The sequence below is a fragment of the Crinia signifera genome, chromosome 6 (assembly GCF_055691185.1).
Source record: "Crinia signifera chromosome 6, ASM5569118v1, whole genome shotgun sequence".
NCBI classification, from domain to species: Eukaryota; Metazoa; Chordata; class Amphibia; order Anura; family Myobatrachidae; genus Crinia; species Crinia signifera.
Window position 1 is genome coordinate 140,777,373 of NC_139222.1, and position 24,719 is coordinate 140,802,091.

The window sequence follows — 24,719 nt, forward strand, 5'->3', positions numbered from 1 at the left end:
TGCTAGATTTTACGCATTACGCTTTACGCATCTAAACTCGGTGCATTTGGCCATGACATGAGTGATAAGTGATGGGCACACATGGCACATACTCACATTGGCATAACAGTTGAATGGCGCACCATTGAGAACCCAAAATCAATTGAGCACTATGACCATATACCATCTCACGAATCATAAAATTTTTCCATTCGAAAGTTTTATTGTTTTTCATATATAGGAATAGAATGTAATACCTGCATTTTATTCGGATTAATGAGTTTTCCTGCAATTTTAAGCAGTATTCTTAAAATACAGCAAATAACTATATAAAAGCACTTTCTACCACTGCACTGCCCAGTATAACATTCTTTTACTTGGTTAGAGGTGCTCCTTCAAGCGATTTTAGCTGGGGAAAAATGACATATTTTATCTAGTTATAGTTGCGTTTAACCTATTTTCCACATCCATAAAAAAGTTAAGTATAAATAGTTGCAACATATTTTTTCCTGCAGTGATCTGCACAATATTATTTTTAAACCGTTGTTTATTAGAAGATGACAGTAATTAGCAACGATCCATATAAATACATCAAAAGAACAATCAAAGAGCAGTAACAGACAAAATTAAACATTTACTAAAAAAAATACAGTTAGAGATCGATTTTCAACAATATTATTAGAGGGTAAGAAGAAAAAATTGGATTCTGAATAAAGATATTATTAAAGAAGGAAGAAAAAAACAGCAGAAGAGAAAGGGAAAGAGAGTTAATCCTTGACGACAAGGGGAAAAAATACATAAAAAACAACCTTATTTAAAAAGAATGAACTTACTACTGTGCATCCAAACAGCACTCGCGTGCAGACAAATTGATCACCATGCCTTCATGTTTGGTGGAGAAGTGATTATATTCTCAACAATTATCTCAATGAGCCCTATAAAAGGAAACATACTTTAATTGTTGAAGTTACAGGAATTTACAGTTACTGTCCAGTATCTAAATGGAACTTATAATAACAGTAAAAACATATAAAAAAAACAAAAATTTTTTTTGGGGGGGGGGGCAATGCCATTTAAAGCAAATTTGTTTCGCTCCAAAAACAAGGAGCTATTCAATTGCCCACATTGTAAACCCACAAATAAATGTTTGAGCTCTAGCGGTACAATAAGTGCTTAAAGCAGTCACCACCAAACAAGTACCTGAACATGAACAGTAAAGGTGCCCATACACGGCGCGTTTTGTGGGTGTGATGTGATGGCTTGCAGCAGGGCCCTCTAACCTCCAAATCTGTCTGTTGTTACCCAGTTTGTTTTATCACTGTCTACTATTGTAAAGCGCAATGGATGCCCTATATAAGAAACTATAAATAAATAAATGTGTGCTCCCACGCACATCCCATCGCACAGTTCAAAAAGTATGTGGTGCACACACTTCTTGAACCAGGTCTCGATTGCATTGCATGCAAATGGCATGCCATTTGTGTGCAATGCGATGCGATCTAGACCAAAATGCATGCAATAATCATACCGTGTATGGGCACCTTTATTTTTTACACCCTGAAAATGTCTATTGCTTTGGTTAACAAACATATACAATCAACCTAGCCATCATTCAGCCTGTTCCAAGCAGTTACTAAAGATGGCTTCCATACATCATGCAGTGTATGGAGGTCCAATAATTATCATGTGACGGCTTCTTCCACCCTTACAAAGTCTTTATTTTGACATTTGACAAAAAAGAAAGAAGAGCATAATATGGGTTGCCACAACAGTACAAAATCTGGTACTTGTTTCCTAGCACGGCCACAACGATCATAATCGCGGTCATCGGGGGTAAAATCGGGGCCATCGCGGGCATCGCATGCGCAAAAAAATCGGGTGCGATGGGCCAGACGCGATGCCCGCGATTTCCCCATAGAGAACAATGTTAAATGCCTCAATTTACCCGCGATGACCACGATTTCCCATAGGAAACAATGTGAAATGGCTCAATTTACCCAAATTATCATAGGAACAATGGTAAATGGGCCAAAAACACCCCTGAACATTGAAATGTCCCCCCAAAAGTAGTTTACGCCACCACGTGATCAACGTGAACCCGAAGCGTGGCGAGCGCAGCGAGCCCGCGAGGGGCGGCGGCACGCGTCCTCCGACCTTTTCATACCCCTACTATCCACTAGGTCGTGGAGTGAGAATAGAATAGTGTGGCGAGCGCAGCGAGCCACTGAGCCCGAAGCGTGGCGAGCGCAGCGAGCCCCGCGAGGGGACGCGGATACCTGTGAAGCCCGCGAAGGGACGCGTTTACCTGTGAAGGTATCCGCGTGCGCTCGCCACGCTTCGGGCTCGGTGGCTCGCTGCGCTCGCCACACTATTCTATTCTCACTCCACGCCCTAGTGGATAGTGGGGGTATGAAAAGGTCGGAGGACGCGTACCGCCGCCCCTCACGGACTCGCTGCGCTCGCCACGCTTCGGGTTCACGTTCATCGCGGGGTGGCGTGAACTACTTTTGGGGGGACATTTCACTGGTCAGGGGTTTTTTTTGGGCTTTCTGGCCCATTTACCATTCTTCCCTATGATGATTTGGGTAAATTGACCCATTTAACATTGTTTCCTATGGGAAATCGGGGTCATCGCGGGTAAATTGAGGCATTTAACATTGTTCCCTATGGGGAAATCGCGGCCATCGCGGGTGGACCATTTAAGCATTTTTAGGCGCACACGACGCGACCGACCCGATTTTTCACTGTTTTCAATGCATTTCAATGGAAAAATCGGGGGCATCGCAGGCCACTATAATTACCCCCGATGGCCAAGATTTGTGGCCGTGCTAGGAAACAAGTACCCAAAATCTATAGTGGTTATTAACATTCACTTGATATTGCAAATTTGAAGTTGACATACAGTATAGGGGCGATACAATTGTTCCACTAACAGCTTTCACTAATGGGTGTGAACGGAGCAATTCAATTGTTGCTCCATTTTGGAGTGAGTGCCACAAGTACTGTACACACATTTCTTCTTGCAGCTTGCTGAGTCGGCAAGCAGAAGTGTATGGAAATGGATGGGTTAGATGGGTTAAGCTGCTATACATCTCTAAACCTGTTGTAATTGGGCTCAACAAGCGTGATAACAGCAACAAAGAAAATGACATTTACTAACACAAAGAGCTGTCTTGTGCCCCAGTATTCTATTATACCAGATGTATGGCAAGGCAGGCCAAAAGGTTCTTATCTTCCGTCACATCCTATGTTTCTATGTTGAATGTACAAGGGACAACATTTGTACCTGTTATATAAACTTAGCCTTTCAAACCTGGGAAGGCATTACATTTTGAAGTACATAAACTCAGAGAAAGGACTGTGTTCAATTAAACATGCAAACAGGTAGTGTTCAATCTTACACCCTACATCTTTCAAACCCATCTAGTTCCTCTTCCCTGCCTGGGGTGTCGCTCTCTGCTGTGTGCTTTTAGTTTAGGTCTGGTCTGTATATTAAAGCTGAAATACAGACAAAACTGTGCTAGAAGCAACAAAGCAAAGAGTGACACCCCAGGCTGGGAAGAGCAACTGCATAGGTTTTTTAAAAATGCAGGGTGCTAGAATGAACACTACCTGAGGCATCTACCATATAAATTCCACTAGGACTCCCCCATAACACCAACAGAGCCTATATAAGAAATGGGGGCTGATTAACTAGAGATTGGGGATGATTATCCATCAATGGTCACCATTGGTGGTACTATAAATTAATAACTTTTATTTCTCTGGCCAGGGCTCATTGGCAATTGGTGTGACTCCCCCCTCTGAATTTCAGACTGCTCTGCAGCTGCAGCTCTGGAGCCACCACTAACCTCAATCGTATGTCAGGTCAAAGACTCCCTTAATGGCACAAATAAAAACATTTAGCCAGATTTTCAAACCTATAGGCAGGACCACCATTGATTCCACAAGTATCCCCTTACAATTTCACATAGTGGTCAGTGGTCAGTGATTTTAACGTCCTCATTGGTGTGAAATTGGGTCTAACCATGTCTGGAGCTAATGAGCCCACCATCTAGAAAAATGTTACAAAAATCAAATAGTTTCTGATCTGTTTGATAACAGTGTTTGATAACACTAAAGGGTAAGCTTCCCTCAAACAGGGCATCCGGATGATAGATCAACATTCAATAGGTGGACATGCACAAGGTCAACATAATCAAAAGGACAACACCAGCAAAAAGTCAACATGAGTTTTTCAGGATTCTCTTTTTATACTTTACCATTCACATGGACTCTGACTGGGAACGGTAAAGTGTCCTGAGCGCAGCGGTAGTGGAGTGCGGCACCTGGCCCAAAGCATGGCAAGTGAAGAGAGCCATGCAAGAGTATGTGGTACACTAATTGGGGGTTTATGTGATCAGGTGTCGACGTTTACAACAAAAATATGTGTCAACCCTATGATCCATACTCCACAAACAGGACAGGCACTATCACAAAAACAGCACAAAAAGCATGTTTCTAGCATATACAAGGGTGGACAATTACAAAAATAAGGTCAACAATCTTCTATTGTGTGTGAATGCATGTTTATGGCAAAGACAAAGGGGATTTACCAAGAAATGGTCTTCCCTGAATTGTACACAAAACTGCAGAAGAGTATGCATTAAACAAGATGAAATTCACATTGCTCTGCTCATGGGGTTTTTGGTTTATTTTGAAATGGGAATAAAGTGAATTGAAATAACTTGGACTAATTTATAGAGTGTAAAAGCAATAAATCAATAATTATGCAGGTTATGTTTGGTAGGTATTTTATTAAATATTCCTAATTAACATAGAAAAATCTAATTTTCCTGCATTAACAGAGAGCACGAGATTACAATATATAAAAGAATGTACCATTGTAGTTAAACAATTGGGAATGTATTTTTAAATGATTAAATTAGTAATAACTATTATACAATAAAAATGATTAGCAAGATATTAGAGATACTGTAGATTTATAAAATGTCTAGACAATTTAGCTCGAAATCTGTCATTGAGTTTTCAAACTACATAAAAAGAAGGCATTCTATAACAATATAAAGCAGTGTAATAAAAAAGCACGTATACCAAGCAGACATACTGTAAGTAAACATGCTCTGATGATCAGTTAGGCACAAAAACAGATCATAGTTTCAGCAATTCTTCAAGTATTGAAACAACACAAACAAAGGTAAAAAAAATGCAAAAGCTAAAATCAATTTATGAACCATCTTTAAAAAAACAACCTAAAGTATTCAGCTACCTTGAAAATACATAGAAATAAAACATGATTTACAACCAAGTGACAGTTATAAATTGCACACACAAATCCCACATGATATGCTATTTACAACACACGCAGAAAGAAAATATCACATTTAAAAATAAAATAACTACAGCCATTTCATTACATACATCGCATAGCTTACAGCTAACTCTAATTACATATTTTCATCTGATTTATAGATAAGTGACTGCTGGAATAGCCGACACATCTGTCCAGACAGGGGAATGTGAATTGGTTTAGATTAGAGATAGAGTACCAGCCAATCAACTTCTAATTTACATTTTACAGGCTGTATTTGCAAAATTAATTAGGATCTGATTGGTTAGTAGTTTATCCCTCAAAATGTTATTTCTTGCAAAGCTTTGATAAATACCCCCTTATTCATATCACAATGTGTAATGTACTTATACTACAAGCCCCAGACGTGCACAACATTGCTTAATGTGTCGGTAATTGATGAATAAAGGATAATAATAATTTCCACAGTCACAGCAGCCTGGTGTCACTCTCACTGTCACTGCTCTGTAATCTTATTCTGCCATAACTGGAAATAGAAACTACAGAAAGTTCCTAGTGCAGGTCTCTGGGATGTTACTACACAGCACGTCTATCGCACTGTTATTCTTCATTATCTCCACGTAAGGTGATGTTCCTGAAGAACACCAGAAGACCTGTATGAGGGCACACATGTCCCTATTGTCCCATTTGGGTAATTCTATGCTACAGGAAGGGCAGACGCTAACTAGGCAGAGTGTCACTGTGCGCCAGACACAGCAGTCAGCACAGTGCAGCGTCCCCGTACTCACTCAGGCTGGCTCCGGGCTCCGCTGCCCATGGGACCCGGCGGCGTCTCTGAGGGTGTCCGGGCTCCAGCTGCATCTCTCGTTAGCACATAGCAGCGCAGCCGGACCACGCCCCCTGTCACTCTGGTCACGCCGGTCACCGCCTCACAATCCACACCCCTCGCTGCCATAAGAACTGCAGCGGCTGGCTGAGCTTGCTACCGTTTTACTTTCCACCAATCAGCAAGCATCAAGAGTATCTCATGTATACTAGTAATATTATAGTATAAAAGTACCGCCTACAGTTTAAAATATAGTTTACTTGTGAAATTAAAATAATCTATATATATATATAAAGCTTGCTGGATATGTATTGCTAGTTAAACTATATCAGAAAGCTATGCGCTATAGGTGTCTAGAGAAGCTTATATTATATATCTATAGATATATATAACTTGGATGGTAATAGGCGTCACTTGGGGATCTTTGTGCAGAAAACTGTTATTTCCTTATAATAAGGAAATAAAAGTTTTCTGCACAAAAATACCTGAGTGATGCCTATTGCCATCCAAGTTTTATACAAAGGCTCTAATAACATACCCTCCAAGTGTACCGATTTAGCCGGTACAGTACCGTTTTTTAACGGTCTGTACCGGCTAAAAATAAATGTACCGATTGTACCGATTTCCCCCAATTCTGATAATTCTGATGTTAACATGGCAGCCGCTCCACTGGTCGGATTGGGCCCAGCGGGGGTGTAAGGAGTTAATACTGCCCAGCAGTGAAGAACCTGTACCCGCTGCTGTGCGGTCCGGGCACGGCAGCCAGCAGCGTGTGTCACTGTCACAGCAGCAGCTCGCGCACGCGGCTCGCAGACCTCCTCCCGCAGGGCTGTTGTCGCTGTCCATTATGACGCGGTAAAGGACGCCCGGCCGGTGCATGTACTGCTGATATAGCCGGACAGTGCAGCAGAGCCACGTCTGTAGCGGGATTCGGAGTGGCCGGCCGCAGCACTAGTATCACTCTCAATTGACAACTAGGGTAATTTATTTATATTAAACGAATTTATTTATGCATTTAATGCATGTTGATATTAATTAGGGTCACAATAAGCTAATCAATTATGTTGCCCCAGTTGCCTGATTCCATATCTACAGCATGTAAAATAACTGTAAATATGGGAAAAATGAAATTTGTATATATCAGTACACATTTGGAAAGGGTGTGAGACCACGCCCCCTTTGCCTATGGCCACGCCCACTTTTGGGATGCGTACCGATTTCTTGCCTTCAGATGTTGGAGGGTATGTCTAATAAGCCATACGAAGGCATCGGGGTAAGAAGGGTATGGGTAAAAACCGGACCAGGACAAGACCCCCGGACCGCCGGAGCGGACATCAAACTCTGCATTTTGGTCCGGAGGGAGACACCTGTCACTAGGGAGAGGAGGAGGGGAGAGAATAAAGCCTCCCTGTATGGTCTGGGCATGTAGCAAATACCGGACGGTCCGGATCACATGGGGAGGCTGTAGTCTTCCCTTCCCCATGTACCTGGTGAAAGCTATCACAGGGACTCCCCCGGACAAGGCACCCCCGGACCAGACACCCCCTGGACTGAAAACTACAAGCTCTGCACTGCAGATTTTGATGTCTGGTCCGGGGTCCAATCCGGTTCCGGTTTTTACATAGTCCCGGGTAAAAACCGGACCCAGACAAGACCCCGGACCTCCGGACCGGACATCAAAATCTGCTATCCGGAGCTTGTAGTGTTCAGTCCGGGGGTGTTCCGTCTGGGGGGCTTCACGTTGCAGCTGTCACCAGGGAGAGGAGGAGGGGGAGAATAAAGCCTCCCTGTATGGTCCAAGCAAAAACCGGAGCGGTCCAGACCACACGGAGAGGCTGTATCTCCCCTTCACCATGTCCCTGGTGAAAGCTATCACAGGCATCTCCCGTGGTCTTGTATGCGTCCGGTTTTTACATAGTAACCTTTCAGGAGCAACATTTGGAGTGCCGGAGCTTGCATTGTATGTATATATCTCAGGGGCGGATCTAGACTTTCCTTCTAGGTGGAGGGGGGGAGGGGCAGTTTACTGTTTGATCTTGACCCTCCCCCTCCAGTCGCAACTACTCCCCTTCCTAGTCCTGACTCCTCCCCTTCCCACCCAATCCACTACCAGTTACTAGTCTTAATTTAAGACATTATATACATTGTCCTTATTCCCATGTATATTAGACTATCTAGACCACAGACACCACCATCAGCAACCTCCTAAAGTGAATGACAAATTGCACAAAAAAAATATCCCCAAACAACTCAACGATTTATTTTTAACAATTAGTAGGAACCACAAGATCTGTCATATCCTGCAGAGCAACTTATGTAACGCAGATCTGTTAAAATGTAAAAAAAATCTCAGATACTATTCATGCCAGATCCTCAGCCTGAAGGCACTATCCAGGCACTCTGTAACCACATGTGGTTACTCTAATCTCCAACAGAGTGCCTGGATAGTGCCTTCATATCACCCATTCCCAGCACCATACAGGCTGCCCCGGGATATACAACACACGCTATCCCTGGGCCCGGCACCACTCACAGATGAACAACAACTGTATATACCGGTATGTACCTAGTGACCCTGTTTGGGAGATCTGTGGCCCTTATGAAGATGATAGAAAGTCCGAGCCAGAGTTGATCCTGCCAGTGGCAAATCACAACAGTGTGCTTCAATTATGGACTATGACTGAGCATTACATAAGTTGCTCTGCAGGATATGACAGATCTAGTGGTTCCTACTAATTTTTTTGTGCTAATTGTCATTCACTTTAGGAGGTTGCTGATGGTGTTGTCTGTGGTCTAGATGTCTATAGTCTAATGGACATGGGAAGAAGGACAATATATATTGGGTGAAATGTAATAGGATGAGAGATTCAGAAAGTGAGGGATTTGGTAAGAAATCTACATATATATATTTTTTAAGCGGCAATCATTTACACTGCACAATCAAACTGGGTTTGCAGAGTAAATGATTGCCGCTTTAAAAACCCTGGACATTTCTTACCAAATCTCTCACTTTCTGAATCTCTCATGCTATTAAATTTCCCCCATAATGCCTTAAATTAAGACTAGTAACTGGTAGAGGACTGGGAAGGGGAGGAGTCAGGACTGGGAAGGGGAGGAGTCAGGACTACGAAGTGGAGGAGCTGGGACTGGATGGTGAGGGTCAAGATTATACAGTAAACCGCCCTCCCTAGAAGAAAAGACCAGATATGTCCCTGTGTGTGTATTTGCATCACTTTGTTTAATGAAACATGTTCTGTTGAAATGGTCGACATAAACAAAAGGTTGTCGAAAGCAGAGGTTTGACATAGAAATGGGGGGGGGGGGGGGGCGCATGACATGGTTGATGTGCATTTTATGTTTTTTGTGTAAATTTCTAGATTTCAGTTCATGGAGCCAAATTAGTGTACCGCTTCACTCGCAATGCTTCAGACAAGGTGCTTCGTTCCACTACTGCTGCACTTGGCACACTCTACCATTCCCAATCAGAGTCCACGTGGATGGTAACGTATAAAAAAACTGTGCCGACCATATGGTGTCGACCTATTGACTGTCCACCAATCGACTGGATACTGTTAACACTTCAATATGGAAACTTCTATACCTGCCATTACATTACCCAACCCTTAATAACTGCCACTACATCAAGGACCCTTCTGTATCCGCCACTACATTACGGACCCCTCTGTAAACGCCACTACCTTGCGGACCCCTTTCTGCCCGCCACTACATTATGGCCCCCTTTATACCCGCCACTACATTACGGACCCCTCTATACCCACCACTACATTACGGAACCCTCTATACCCGCCACTACATCACGGACCCCTCTGTATCCGCCACTACATTACGGACCCCTCTGTAAACGCCACTACATTGCGGACCCCTTTCTGCCCGCCACTACATTATGGCTCCCTTTATACCCACCACTACATTACGGACACCTCTATACCCACCACTACATTACGGAACCCTCTATACCCGCCACTACATTACGGATCCCTCTATACCCGCCACTACATCACGGACCCCTCTGTATCCGCCACTACATTACGGACCCCTCTGTTAACGCCACTACATTGCGAACCCCTCTGTTAACGCCACTACATTGCGGACCCATTTCTGCCCGCCACTACATTATGGCCCCCCTTTATACCCGCCACTACATTACGGACCCCTCTATACCCGCCACTACTGTACATTACGGACCCCTCTATAACCGCCACTACATTACGGAACCCTCTATACCAGCAAGTACATTACGGACCCCTTCTATACCAGCCAGTACATTATGGAAACCTCTATACCCGGCTCTACATTACCAACCCCACTATACTCGCCACTTCATTACCATACACTCTATACCTGCCTCTACAGTACTGACCTCTTTGTAACCACCACTACAAACCGACAACTCTATACCCGCCACTACATTAATGACCCCTCTGTACCCGCCACTACATTATGGATTCCTCTATACCCGACACTACATTATGTACCCCTTTATACCTGCATGGAAGGAGAAAGGGAAGCCAAGGAAACAGCACATTGGTAGCTGGTCCCAGAGGAGGGAGTGACCACCATGGAGAGAGGAAAGGGGGCGGTTGTTGCGTGCTGACTTGTTACCGATCCAGTCTACCCATCAGCAGAAGACAACCTCCGTGGCCTTGGAGCTAGGCGACCTCGGTGCTAATGAGCCGCACCAGCTGTCAAAGAGCAGAGGCACGGTGCCAGTCAGGAAGCTCAGAGCAAGCGGTGCTGACATTTGGCTGAGAGGCTGCCACCCCTAGGCATAGGCCGACACCTTAGGCAATTGCCTATTTTGCCTATGCCTAGGGCCGGCTCTGTCTGGGGCCCTGCCTGACGGAAGGCAGACAAAACTAGAGCACATTAACAGATACAATTATTTGATGTTACTGTGACTACAGTAGAGAAGACTGGTAAGCCTGGGCATGGTTCTCTGTGATTAGACAGGCTGTTATAAGTGACCCAAACACACCCGGCCCTGGGGTGATTTTTTATTTTTCATATATACTAACATAGGGCCAAATTCAGACCTGATTGCTGGGCTGCTCATTTTTGGAGCCCAGCGATCAGTTATATGCCACAACACCAGAGTGAAATCCCGCCCCGTTTAAGCCTGTGAATGCTTAGCACTAAATGTGAAATTATCACAGGCCTGCAAATAGCTGCAAATCCTTTTGCAAGCTATTCACCAGTGAATGACTTTTCCAGTGTGTGCAGCAAACCCTCTATACCCGCCTCTACATTACCATACACTCTATACCCGGCACTACATTACTGTACTCTCTATAACTGCCACTACATTACCATACACTCTATACCTGCCACTACATTACTGTACACTCTATACCTGCCACTACATTACTGTACACTCTATACCTGCGTCTACAGTACCGATCTCTTTGTACCCATCACTACAGTACTGACCACTCTATAACCACCCCTTCATTACCATACACTCTATATCCACTACATTACTACAGCCTCTATAACCCACCACTACATTACCACACCCTCTATACCCACCACTACATTACCACACCCTCTATACCCACCACTACATTACCACACCCTCTATATCCACCACTACATTACCACACAGTCTATACCCACCACTACATTACCACACCCTCTATACCCACCACTACATTATCACACCCTCTATACCAGGGGTGGCCAACCCACGGCTCGCGAGCCGCATGCGGCTCTCCCCCTTGTACGGTGCGGCTCCTGCTCCCACTGCTGCCCGCCGCCCGTCCCCCCGCTGCCTGTTCCCTGAACTCCACATTTCTTCTGAGGGGAGGAGAGCGTGCATTGCGCATCTCTCCTACCCCTTACTGTGCATCCTTGTGACTGGGCCATCCGCCAATTAGAGCTTGCGGGCCGGCAGCCAATCAGGAGCCGGCCCGCGAGCTTTGATTAGTGGACAGCCCAGTCACAGGGAAGTGAGGGGGGAAGGAGACGCACTGTGCTGTGTTCTCCTCCCCACAGTGACATGACAGGTCTGCAGGGGGACGCCAGGCTGTCCTCTCCCCGCCCGATAGCAGCAGCAACAATAGTGAGTGCTGCTGCTGGGAATTTTGCACTGTGGGGGCAAAGCAGTTGGTGGTACTGTGGGGGCAAAGCAGTTGGTGGTACTGTGGGGGCATAGCAGTTGGTGGCACTGTAGGGGCATAGCAGTTGGTGGCACTGTAGGGGCATAGCAGTTTGTGGCACTGTGGGGGCATAGCAGTTTGTGGCACTGTGGGGGCATAGCAGTTTGTGGCACTGTGGGGACATACCACTTTTAGGCACTGTGGGGGCATACCAGCTTTCTGGCAGCGTGAGGGCATACCCAGCACCGTGGGGGGCATATGTGTATTTGGGGCCTAGTTTTTGCAACTGCTATCCTGTCTGCCACTGTAGTGCCACTCCTAGATATGACAGATGTTTGTGCCACCCACTTATGTCAATTAGCATAGTTATACAGCTACCTCGGTGCAAACTATTAGCCTAAAAACAATATTGTGAAGTGTTCAGAATAGACTGGAAATTAGTGGAAATGTTATTGGAACAAAAAAAACAAACAAACCCAAAATGAAAACCCAAAAAGTGTCCAGTGCACACCCAATCTTAACCCCTTAAGAATGCGGCCTATTTGGGCCCAAAGGACGCAGCCCTATTTTTCATTTGTGGGAATAACTTTCTAATGCTTTTACTTATCCAACTGATTTTGAGATTGTTTTTTCGTGACGCATTGTATTTCAAGTTAGTGGTAAATTTTGGTTCATACAGTCTGTGTTTATTTGTAAAAAATACCAAAATTTTGCAAAAATGTGAAAAAATTTGCCATTTTCAAAAGATAAAGGTTTCTGCTTGTAAGATAGATAGTCATACCATACAAAATAGTTAATAACTAGAATTTACCATATGTCTACTTTATGTTGGCATCATTTTTTAAACTTCCTTTTACATTTTTAGGACGGTAGGAGGCTTATAATCATAGAAGCAATTTTTCAAATTTTCAAGAAAATTTCAAAATGTCAAAATTTTAGGGACCAGTTCACTATGGATGTGGCTTTGAGGGGCCTGTATGTTAGACACCCCCATAAATCACCTCATTTAAAAAGCTGCACCCCTCAAAGTATTCAAAACAGCATTTTAGAAGTTTGGTAACCCTTTAGGTTTTGCACAGGAATTAAAGCAACATGGAGGTGACATTTTAAAATTTCATTTTTTTGGCAGAATTTCAAGTTTAATCAGTTATATTCTGCAACATAACATATGTTAACCAGGAGACAAAATATAAAATATAATCCTCTGATTCTGCAGATTTTAGAAATACCCCATATATGGTTGTAAAACGCTATTTGGGCAGACAGCAGGCTTCAGAAGGGAAGGTGCGCCATTTGGCGTTTTTGGCGCAGATTTTGCTGGAATGGTTTTCATGCGCCATGTTGCATTTGCAGAACCCCTGTTGTATCAGAGCAGTCAAAAACCCCAACAAGTGATACCATTTTGTAAACTACACCCCTCAAGGAACTCATCTATGGGTATAGTGAGTACTTTGACCCCACTGGTGTTTTGTCAAATTGTTAGGCATCGATACGTGAAAATGAAAAATGTCATTTTTTCCATTAATTTGTAGATTCACCCCATAATTTTATACTTCCACAAAGGGCAATAGTAGAAAAAGCACCCCAAAATTTGTTACACAATTTCTCCTGAGTATGGCAATACCCCATATATGGTTGTAAAACACTATTTGGGCAGACAGCAGGCTTCAGAAGGGAAGGTGCACCATTTGGCGTTTTTGGCGCAGATTTAGCTGGAATGGTTTTCATGCGCCATGTTGCATTTGCAGAACCCCTGTTGTATCAGAGCAGTCAAAAACCCCAACAAGTGATACCATTTTGTAAACTACACCCCTCAAGGAACTCATCTATGGGTATAGTGAGTACTTTGACCCCACTGGTGTTTTGTCAAATTGTTAGGCATCGATACGTGAAAATGAAAAATGTCATTTTTTCCATTAATTTGTAGATTCACCCCATAATTTTATACTTCCACAAAGGGCAATAGTAGAAAAAGCACCCCAAAATTTGTTACACAATTTCTCCTGAGTATGGCAATACCCCATACAGGGGCGGATTGGCCCACCGGGAAACCGGGAAATATCCCGGTGGGCCGGTACATAAGTGACCAAAACAGGCCGCCCGCCTCCATGGCTGGGCCGCGGACCGCTCGACTATAGCGTTTAGCGGCCGCGGCCGCAGCATCACATGCCACAACAAATATGGCCGCGGCTGTCTGCGGCACTGTGAGATTTAAAGATGGCCGCGGGAGGGCTTCTGCGCATGCGCAGCTCCACGCAGCTCCTCCCGCGGCTCTTATGCAGAGGACGAGGTGGCCAGAAATTCGATCGCGGGTGCGCGGGTGACGTCACCGCGCACCCGGCCACTGAGTACACTTCAAAGACTCAGTGCCTAGAATTGTGAGTGGCTGCAGCGTGGGTGGGCCGGCTGAGACAGTTGACTGACAGACTGAGTGAGCGGCTGCTCTGAAGAGGGGGAAGGCGGAAGCATCATAAAGTGTAAGGCACTGTCATCTTTTTCTTTGGGATTGGGATTTGGCCTCTGTTTAAAAAAAAAAATTATATATCTGGGTTTAATATATATGTATATGTACTGCATGTGGGAGGGGGGTTTATTTTGCTGTTATTATGCGGAGGGGGTGTGTGTGATGGGGTCTCTTCACACGTGTAAGTGCTTATAAGTTGCTGCATGTGATGAAGTTTTGTGCCCCCTTATGTGTGTGTATATATATATTTTTTTTAAAGGGGCACAAAACTCCATCACAGGCAGCAACAATAGGTGCCCATACACGCACCGATCCAAGCGGTGCGATGCTATACGATGAAATGCCCGTTCTGCGGCACCTCATCGCACAGTACAAAAAGTATGTGCTACACATACTTTTTGTACTGTCTTTTTATCGCATTGCATTGCATGCACTAGGCATGCGATGCGATGGATGCTAGTTTAGCCCAGAACGCACGCCGGGATCGGTGCGTGTATGGGCACCTTTACACTTGTGAAGAGACCCCCCCCCCCGCATAACAGCATATAGACCCCCCCTGGATTCTGTTCTTCTCTCGACCCTCAGAAGCAGGGCATCATGGTGTGTGGCATATGTATAATGGCATCATGGTGTGTGGCATATGTATAATGGCATCATGGTGTGTGGCATATGTACAATGGAGCATCACGGTGTGCGGCATATGTATAATGGGCATCACGGTGTGCGGCATATGTATAATGGGCATCAGGGTGTGTGACATATGTATAATGGCATCAAGGTGTGTGGCATATGTATAATGGCATCACGGTGTGCGGCATATGTATAATGGAGCATCACGGTGTGTGACATATGTATAATGGGCATCAGGGTGTGTGACATATGTATAATGGCATCAAGGTGTGTGGCATATGTATAATGGGCATCAGGGTGTGTGACATATGTATAATGGCATCAGGGTGTGTGGCATATGTATAATGGCATCACAGTGCGCGGCATATGTATAATGGAGCATCACGGTGTGTGGCATATGTATAATGGCATCACGGTGTGTGGCATATGTATAATGGAGCATCACGGTGTGCGGCATATGTATAATGGCATCAGGGTGTGTGGCATATGTATAATGGAGCATCACGGTGTGCGGCATATGTATAATGGGCATCACGGTGTGCGGCATATGTATAATGGCATCAGGGTGTGCGGCATATGTATAATGGCATCACGGTGTGCGGCATATGTATAATGGCATCACGGTGTGCGGCATATGTATAATGGAGCATCACGGTGTGTGGCATATGTATAATGGGCATCAGGGTGTGTGACATATGTATAATGGGCATCAGGGTGTGTGACATATGTATAATGGGCATCACGGTGTGCGGCATATGTATAATGGAGCATCACGTGTGCGGCATATGTATAATGGCATCACGGTGTGTGGCATATGTATAATGGGCATCACGGTGTGGGGCATATGTATAATGGGCATCACGGTGTGTGGCATATGTATAATGGTGCATCACGTGTGCGGCATATGTATAATGGCATCACGGTGTGTGGCATATGTATAATGGGCATCACGGTGTGGGGCATATGTATAATGGGCATCACGGTGTGCGGCATATGTATAATGGCATAAAGGTGTGTGGCATATGTATAATGGCATCACGGTGTGCGGCATATGTATAATGGAGCATCACGTGTGCGGCATATGTATAATGGCATAAAGGTGTGGGGCATATGTATAATGGCATCAGGGTGTGTGGTATATGTATAATGGGCATCACGGTGTGAGGCATATGTGTAATGGCATCACGGTGTGTGGCATATGTATAATGGAGCATCACGGTGTGTGGCATATGTATAATGGAGCATCACGGTGTGTGGCATATGTATAATGGCATAAAGGTGTGTGGCATATGTGTAATGGCATCACGGTGTGTGGCATACGTATAATGGAGCATCACGGTGTGTGGCATATGTATAATGGCATAAAGGTGTGTGGCATATGTGTAATGGAGCATCAGGGTTTGTGGTATATGTATAATGGCATCACAGTGTGAGGTATATGTATTCTACCGTATTCAATACAAAATTCTTTTACTTACACACAAAGCCATAAACCAAACTACACCAACATACATATCCTCTCTTATCTCAAAATATCATCCAACACGACCTCTACGCTCCTCCCAAGATCTGCGTCTCTCATCCAGACTCATTACCCGCTCCTATTCCCGACTGCAGGACTTTCTTCTGGCTGCACCCACTCTGTGGAATGCCCTCCCAAGCACAATAAGACTCTCCTCCAGTCTCCAAACCTATAAGCGTTCCCTGAAGACTCATCTCTTCAGGCAAGCTTATCAAATTCCAGAACCAGTCATAGAACCTTGCGTTCTGGTGGAATCGATGCAATAAAGAATACAGTATCTATCCTTATGTATCAATGCCTATTTCCCTATAGATTGTAAGCTTGCGAGCAGGGCCCTCCTACATTTTGACTGTCTGTAAATACCCTGTTTTGTTGTTTCACTGTCTGCTATTGTAAAGCACAACGGAATATGCTGCGCTATATAAGAAACTGTTAATAAATAAATAATAAATAAATATGTATAATGGGCCTTGGTGAAATAGGCCACGCCCCATACTGATAGGCCACACCTCAAAAAATTTGGCGCGGCTGCAGCGCGCAACAGCCACAACACTTGCCCCCCCCCCCCCATTGGGGCTGCTTCGAGATATTTCCCGGGCTGGTTTTAATTCCCAATCCGCCCCTGACCCCATATATGGTTGTAAAACGCTATTTGGGCAGACAGCAGGCTTCAGAAGGGAAGGAGTGCCATTTTATCACAGAGTTTGCTGGAATGGTTTTCGGGCGCCATCTTGCATTTGCAGAGCCCATATTGTACCTGTGCAGTGGAAATCCCAAGCAAGTGATACCTTTTTGTTACTAGCCCCCCTCATGGAACTCACTTACGGCCGTAGTGAGCATTTTGACCCCACTGGTGTTTTGTCAAATTGTTATGGGCTGTGAAAATAAAAAAAACTAATTTTTTCCATTAATATGTAGCTTTAGATCAAAATGTGCCATTTTCACAAGGGTTAATAGGAGAAATTGTGTAACATATTATGGGGTGCTTTTTCTCCTGAGTATGGCAATAGCATATATGTGTTTGTAAATTTCTGTTTGGACACATGGCAAGACTCAGAAGGGAAGGTAATGGCATGCGGCTCTTTGTACAAGCTGTGTGGAGTACATCTAAATAAATTTTAAAACATTAAAATTCAAGGGAAGTGTGATATATCTTAAAACAATCTTTGATACACAAGCCGGGTTGTGTGGGGCAGGTTTCACATTGGTAAGTTGTGTCCTTTCTTATCCCCTTTTTGTAGCATACTCTACATCGTTTCTGGGACCTTCCTTTCTTTCCAGTGTGGGGGACTTCACTCGGAAAATGTTGCCCTGGTACAATTCGCGAGGCCTCGCTTCCAGAAGTACTAGGGCCCCCCTGTTCCTGGTTGCCAAAAATAAGGGCCTTTATTACTGCCTCTTGGTACTCCAGGAATGTTCCCCTTTGGCCTGCAAATCAATGTAGTACAAATGCGTTGTACAGTGCCATTTGTACTATGTGTATAGCTAATTTTTTATACCAGAACCTTGTTTTTCTCATGGCACTGTAAGGCTTCAGCACTTGATCTGACAGGTCGACCCCCCCCCATGTACCTATTATAATCCACAATGCAGTTGGGTTTTGGGGTTTCGGTACTTGTGCCCCGCACTGGGACAGGGGTGCTGCTATGGCCATGCACTGTTGTCAAGATAAGGACATCTCTCTTGTCCCTATACTTGACACACAGTACATTGTCGCTGCATAATGCCCTGCTCTCGCCCCTTCTAAGTGTTTGCCCAAGCAGCGACCTAGGGAGGCTTCTATTATTTTTACATGCAGTGCCGCATGCCACAGTACTTCTGGAAGCGAGGCTTTTGAATAGTGGGACGCTGGTATAGAAATTATCCAGGTACAGGTGGTATCCCTGGTCCAGCAGTGGGTGCACCAAATCCCACACTATCTTCCCACTAATTCCGAGTAAGGGGGGGCATTGTGGGGGGTCTATTTTTGTGTCTCTACCTTCATATATCCTAAATTTGTGTGTATACCCTGATGTACTCTCACACAGCTTGTACATCTTCACGCCATACCTTGCCCTCTTACTTGGCAGGTACTGGCGGAATTGGAGCCTCCCTTTGAAATGTACCAGGGACTCATCTATTGAAATATGCTTCTCGGGGATGTATGCCTGGGCAAACTTGGTACTAAAATGGTCTATTAGGGGTCTAAGTTTATATAACCGGTCATAATTGGGGTCATCCCGGGGTGGGCACTGTGCATTATCCCTATAATGGAGAAACCTAAGGATCGCTTCGAAGCGGGTCCTTGACATAGCCACACGGAACATTGGTGTATTGTATAAGATGTCTGTGTTCCAGTAGGACCTAATCGTGGGCTTCTTCACTAGCCCCATGCACAGTACAAGGCCCCAAAATATAACCATTTCATTTTTATGTACAGGGGTCCACTTGCGGGGCTGGGCATAATTAGAGGTGGGGTTTTGCTCAATAAATTGTTGGGCATAAACATTAGTCTGGGTGACCATTAGATTAACTAAATCATCAGTAAAAAAAAAATTTTTAAAGTCCAGCTCTCTGAACCCTGCTGAATTTAATTGTATTCCTGGATTCCCTGTGAACTCAGGGACCTGGGGTACGTAGTTTTCAGTGGTTGTCCATGTGGGGTCAGAGGACTCGACTACTGCAGTGGGAGTCCTGCGTTGCCTCCTTGGGGGTTCATCAGAGTCACTAGATGATGAAGAGGATGACAAACGGAAATTTGTCTCATCCTCGCTAGCAGACTCAGTTTCAGAGGCCAGAAACTCGTATGCCTCCTCGGCAGTATATGTTCGGTGGGCCATAGTTTTATTGGTGTATGTATTTATGAGGTGCTTCAACACGTGTGGGGGTTTTGTAGCACTGACAATTTTCCAGAAAAATTAAGCCACGTAAAGAAAAATTATGGTGTGCGAACGCACTGAAAAATTATGATGTGCGAATGCACTGAAAAATTATAGTGTGCAAATGCACTGAAAAATTATGGTGTGCAAATGCACTGAAAAATTATGGTGTGCAAATGCACTGAAAAATTATAGTGTGCAAATGCACTGAAAAATTATGGTGTGCAAATGCACAGAAAAATTATGGTGTACGGATAAGGTACAGAAATATAGTATGCGGATCACGCACAGAAATATAGTGTACGGATCACCTACAGAAAAATTATAGTGTACGGATAAAGTACAGAAAAATTATAGTGTACGGATAACGTACAGAAAAATTATACGGATCACAACACACAAAATTAGGTGGTCACAGCACAGATGACCACAGGGAGGGTGATCACAGCACAGATGACCACAGGGAGGGTGATCACAGCACAGATGACCACAGGGAGGGTGATCACAGCACAGATGACCACAGGGAGGGTGATCACAGCACAGATGACCACAAGGAGGATGATCACAGCACAGATGACCACAGGGAGGGTGATCCTAGCACAGATGACCACAGGGAGGGTGATCACAGCACAGATGACTACAGGGAGGGTGATCACAGCACAGATGACCACAGGGAGGGTGATCACAGCACAGATGACCACAGGGAGGGTGATCACAGCACAGATGACCACAAGGAGGATGATCACAGCACAGATGACCACAGGGAGGGTGATCCCAGCACAGATGACCACAGGGAGGGTGATCACAGCACAGATGACCACAGGGAGAGTGATCACAGCACAGATGACCACAGGGAGGGTGATCACAGCACAGATGACCACAGGGAGGGTGATCACAGAACAGATGACCACAGGGAGGGTGATCACAGAACAGATGACCACAGGGAGGGTGATCCCAGCACAGATGACCACAGGGAGGGTGATCACAGCACAGATGACCACAGGGAGGGTGATCACAGCACAGATGGTCACAGGGAGGGTGATCCCAGCACAGATGACCACAGGAAGGGTGATCAAATGTGTATAGGCAGGGGTAATGTGGTGATCGGCGCAATTTTAGTTTTTTTAACACTAAAAACAGCTCTGACACAGCTCTCTCTGCTTCTCCTTCCAAGGCTCTAACACGAGTGAGACGGTTAGAGCCCGGGAAGAGAAGCAAAACTTCCTGTTTCAATTGAAAGGCTGTGATTGGTTAGTCAGGACTGACTGACCAATCACAGCGATCGGCGGGGCGGGACCACTCTGATTGGTCCGCCGGGGCATTGCAGTGATCGGCTGCTGTCGATGACAGCAGCCATCTTTACTATGTCACCTTGTCACTTGACAAGGCGACATGACACGGCGGGGACGTACCGGTACGGCAAGTTGCGTGAACTACCTCGCTGCAGTGACGTACCGGTACGTCTCAGGGCAGGAAGGGGTTAATATATCTTAAGTAAATAATGTTAGTAAATCCAGTACTGCCATCAGGAAACATGGAGCCCAGCACAAATGAAACAGGAATGATTTCTTTACATAGTAACATAGCAATTAAGGCTGAAAAAAGCTAGTCCATCGAGTTCAACCTACCTAACTTGTAACTACTGACTTGAGTACGTCATTTCTATAGGATTCTCTTAGTGGCCAAAAATGCATCTAGTTTTGATTTTAATTCATTAACAGTAGTTGCTGTAACCACCACCACCAGAAATGAGTTGCAGAATTTACTGCTCTAATGGTGAAGAATCCTCTTCTTAATTCAGTGCGGAATTTCTTTTCCTCGAGCCTCAGTACATGCCTGCGTGCCCTAAGTATAGGCCTGTTAGTGAACAAATCATTTCCCAGTTCCATATCATTCCCAATCCTGTATTTGAACATTCACTAGGAATAATCAGGTGCCTTGCAATGAGCTGGATCTCCAGTGAAAGCAGCTGCTTGACTGTGGGGGTAGTCACTCCCCACTGGAAGAAAACCACAGAAAAGAAATACTCACACAAGGTGGGTAAAGCAGCGCTTAAATCAATGAAAAATACCAATGGTGAAAAGGTATATCAATTTTACTGATTCTGTTAAAATCACAATCACAATAAAAATACAGTAATAAAACAATGACGATAAATGAATTACAATAATGACATAAGAAGGTGGGGGGGGAATAAACGTAAATTGGAATGAATGGCAATAATGGTAAATAATAAGAATAGGCCCCGCCTAAATGGACAGTCGGAGTAAGCTGTGTTGACACTGATATGAAGTAAACAGGTAAGTGCACTTTACCAATAATAAACGGTGGATCCTTTGAGTATGAAGTATGCTGGGAGTCCTCACGATGTATGCGGCTGGAATGTTTGCCGCTGGAGGTGATGAGTATCGCTTGATGTAAACAGACCATAAGTTGGTGCGAGGCTGGTGAATGTCGACTCAGTGTACCAGAATTTGTCTGTAGCGATCCCAGATGAAAGATCCCAGTGAAAGAAGACAGATGTGGCTTCCGTGCCTAGTAGCAGCCCACACTGGTATGGATGGTGGTGACCAGTGGTAGTTTGCACGGTGTCCGCCAATAGGAGCAAATTGTCCAAGTGAAAATATGAGGAAAGATGATGTCCAAAAGAAACAAGGTGTCACAGCTGTGTCCAGAGGTGGGGGGCAATCACCTAACGCGTTTCACTGCGTCCTGCAGCTTTATCACCTTTGATAAAGCTGCAGGACGCAGTGAAACGCGTTAGGTGATTGCCCCCCACCTCTGGACACAGCTGTGACACCTTGTTTCTTTTGGACATCATCTTTCCTCATATTTTCACTTGGACAATTTGCTCCTATTGGCGGACACCGTGCAAACTACCACTGGTCACCACCATCCATACCAGTGTGGGCTGCTACTAGGCACGGAAGCCACATCTGTCTTCTTTCACTGGGATCTTTCATCTGGGATCGCTACAGACAAATTCTGGTACACTGAGTCGACATTCACCAGCCTCGCACCAACTTATGGTCTGTTTACATCAAGCGATACTCATCACCTCCAGCGGCAAACATTCCAGCCGCATACATCGTGAGGACTCCCAGCATACTTCATACTCAAAGGATCCACCGTTTATTATTGGTAAAGTGCACTTACCTGTTTACTTCATATCAGTGTCAACACAGCTTACTCCGACTGTCCATTGAGGCGGGGCCTATTCTTATTATTTACCATTATTGCCATTCATTCCAATTTACGTTTATTCCCCCCCACCTTCTTATGTCATTATTGTAATTCATTTATCGTCATTGTTTTATTACTGTATTTTTATTGTGATTGTGATTTTAACAGAATCAGTAAAATTGATATACCTTTTCACCATTGGTATTTTTCATTGATTTAAGCGCTGCTTTACCCACCTTGTGTGAGTATTTCTTTTCTGTATTTGAACATACTGTACTAATCATATCACCTCTCAACTCTCTGTTTCTCCAGTGAAAACATATTCAGCCTGGTCATCCTATCTTTGTATTCTAGTGATTCGAGACCTTTTACTAGCTTAGTCGCCCTTCTCTGTACCTGTTCCAATTCATTTATGTCCTTTTTAAGGTGTGGTGCCCAGAACTGAACAGAATATTTCAAGTGTGGTCTCACCAATGCCTTGTAAAGAGGCACTATTACATTGGCATCCCTTGAATCCATACCCCTTTTAATGCATGCCAGTGTCCAGTTTGCTTTAGCTGCTGCACTTTAGCAGTGTGCACTATTACTCAATTTTTCATCTATGATGACCCTCAAGTCCTTCTCTACAGCAGAATTCCCTATAATAACTCCATTTAGCCTATAAGTAGCTTGTTCATTTTTGTTCCCATAATGAATTACTTTACATTTTTTAAACTGCATGTTCCACCTTTCCACCCATCTTTCCAGTTTATTTAAGTTACTTTGTAGTGTTTCCACATCCTCTGCTTAGTTAATTTTCTTACTCAACATTGTGCCATCCGCAAATATTGCAATTTTACTCACTATGTCACTTCTAATATCAATAATGAATATATTAAACAAAGTGGGTCCTAATATTGAACCTTGTGGGACTCCACTTTGGACCTTTCCCCAGCTGGAATGTATGCCATTTACCACCACTCTCTGTCCCCGATTGTGCAACCAGTTTTTAATCCAATTACAAATTTTCTCTCCTAACCCTAAATTACCCAGTTTCATTAATAACCTTTTATGAGGCACTGTGTCAAAAGCTTTAGCAAAATCAAGCAGTATTACATCAACAGATTTCACCATGGAAGCTAATTAAATTAGTCTGACATGATCTATTTTTGGTGAACCCATACTGAGCCTTAATTATCTTTCTCCTGTTTTTAGAAATTTTGGATCCTATCTCTTATTATTCCTTCTAATATTTTCCCCACAATGGATGTAAGGCTGACTAGTCTATCATTTTCAGGGTTAGTTTTGCTACCTTTCTTCCATATTGGTACATTAGCTATGCGCCAGTCCCTTGGTACCATCAAGGGTACCTCGAATGATTCCTCGAATATCAGATATAATGGTAGTGCTATGACAGAATTATTTTAGTATCCTAGGGTGTATTTTGTCCGGGCAAGGAGATTTGTTACTATATAGGTTCTGTAATCTATTTTGGACTATTTCCTCACTACAGTTACAGTTTGGGAGCAATAAAGAGCCGAGCATATAATCTATGGGAGATCTTCTGAAGATTCTTCACTTGTAAATACCGAAGCAAAAAAAATAATTCCCCCCCCCCCCCCCCCCCACACACACATCCACCAGAAAGTTAAACTGAAGTGGTGGATGCAGGTGCAGCTAATTGTCAAAATAGGAGGGCGCTCTGCGTAGTCTTTACCTCACTGCCAGGTTTGGGTCACAGAAACTAAATAGAGGTGTGGTAACTTTACAGCGCGCTACTGCACATGCATGGTCTGCCCTCTATTTCCGTCCTTCACTTGCACCAACTGTAAACTCTGTGGCAGTAGATGT

At 44.3% G+C, this 24,719-nt stretch overlaps 1 protein-coding gene across 2 annotated transcripts in view; it reads right to left on the reverse strand.

The window, feature by feature from the left end:
- Positions 1-24,719, reverse strand: part of GJC1 (gap junction protein gamma 1) — a 54,717-nt gene that overhangs the window by 18,492 nt on the left and 11,506 nt on the right. Inside the window, exons 1-2 of one of the 2 annotated variants that reach the window (XM_083147444.1) lie at positions 6,079-6,200; positions 813-914 (exon numbers count right to left, since the gene is read on the reverse strand). The gene's annotated coding sequence lies outside the window, so the exon portion shown is untranslated. Of the gene's footprint in view, positions 1-812; positions 915-6,078; positions 6,201-24,719 lie in introns of those variants that run through there. The other variant, XM_083147445.1, reaches the window with a different exon arrangement.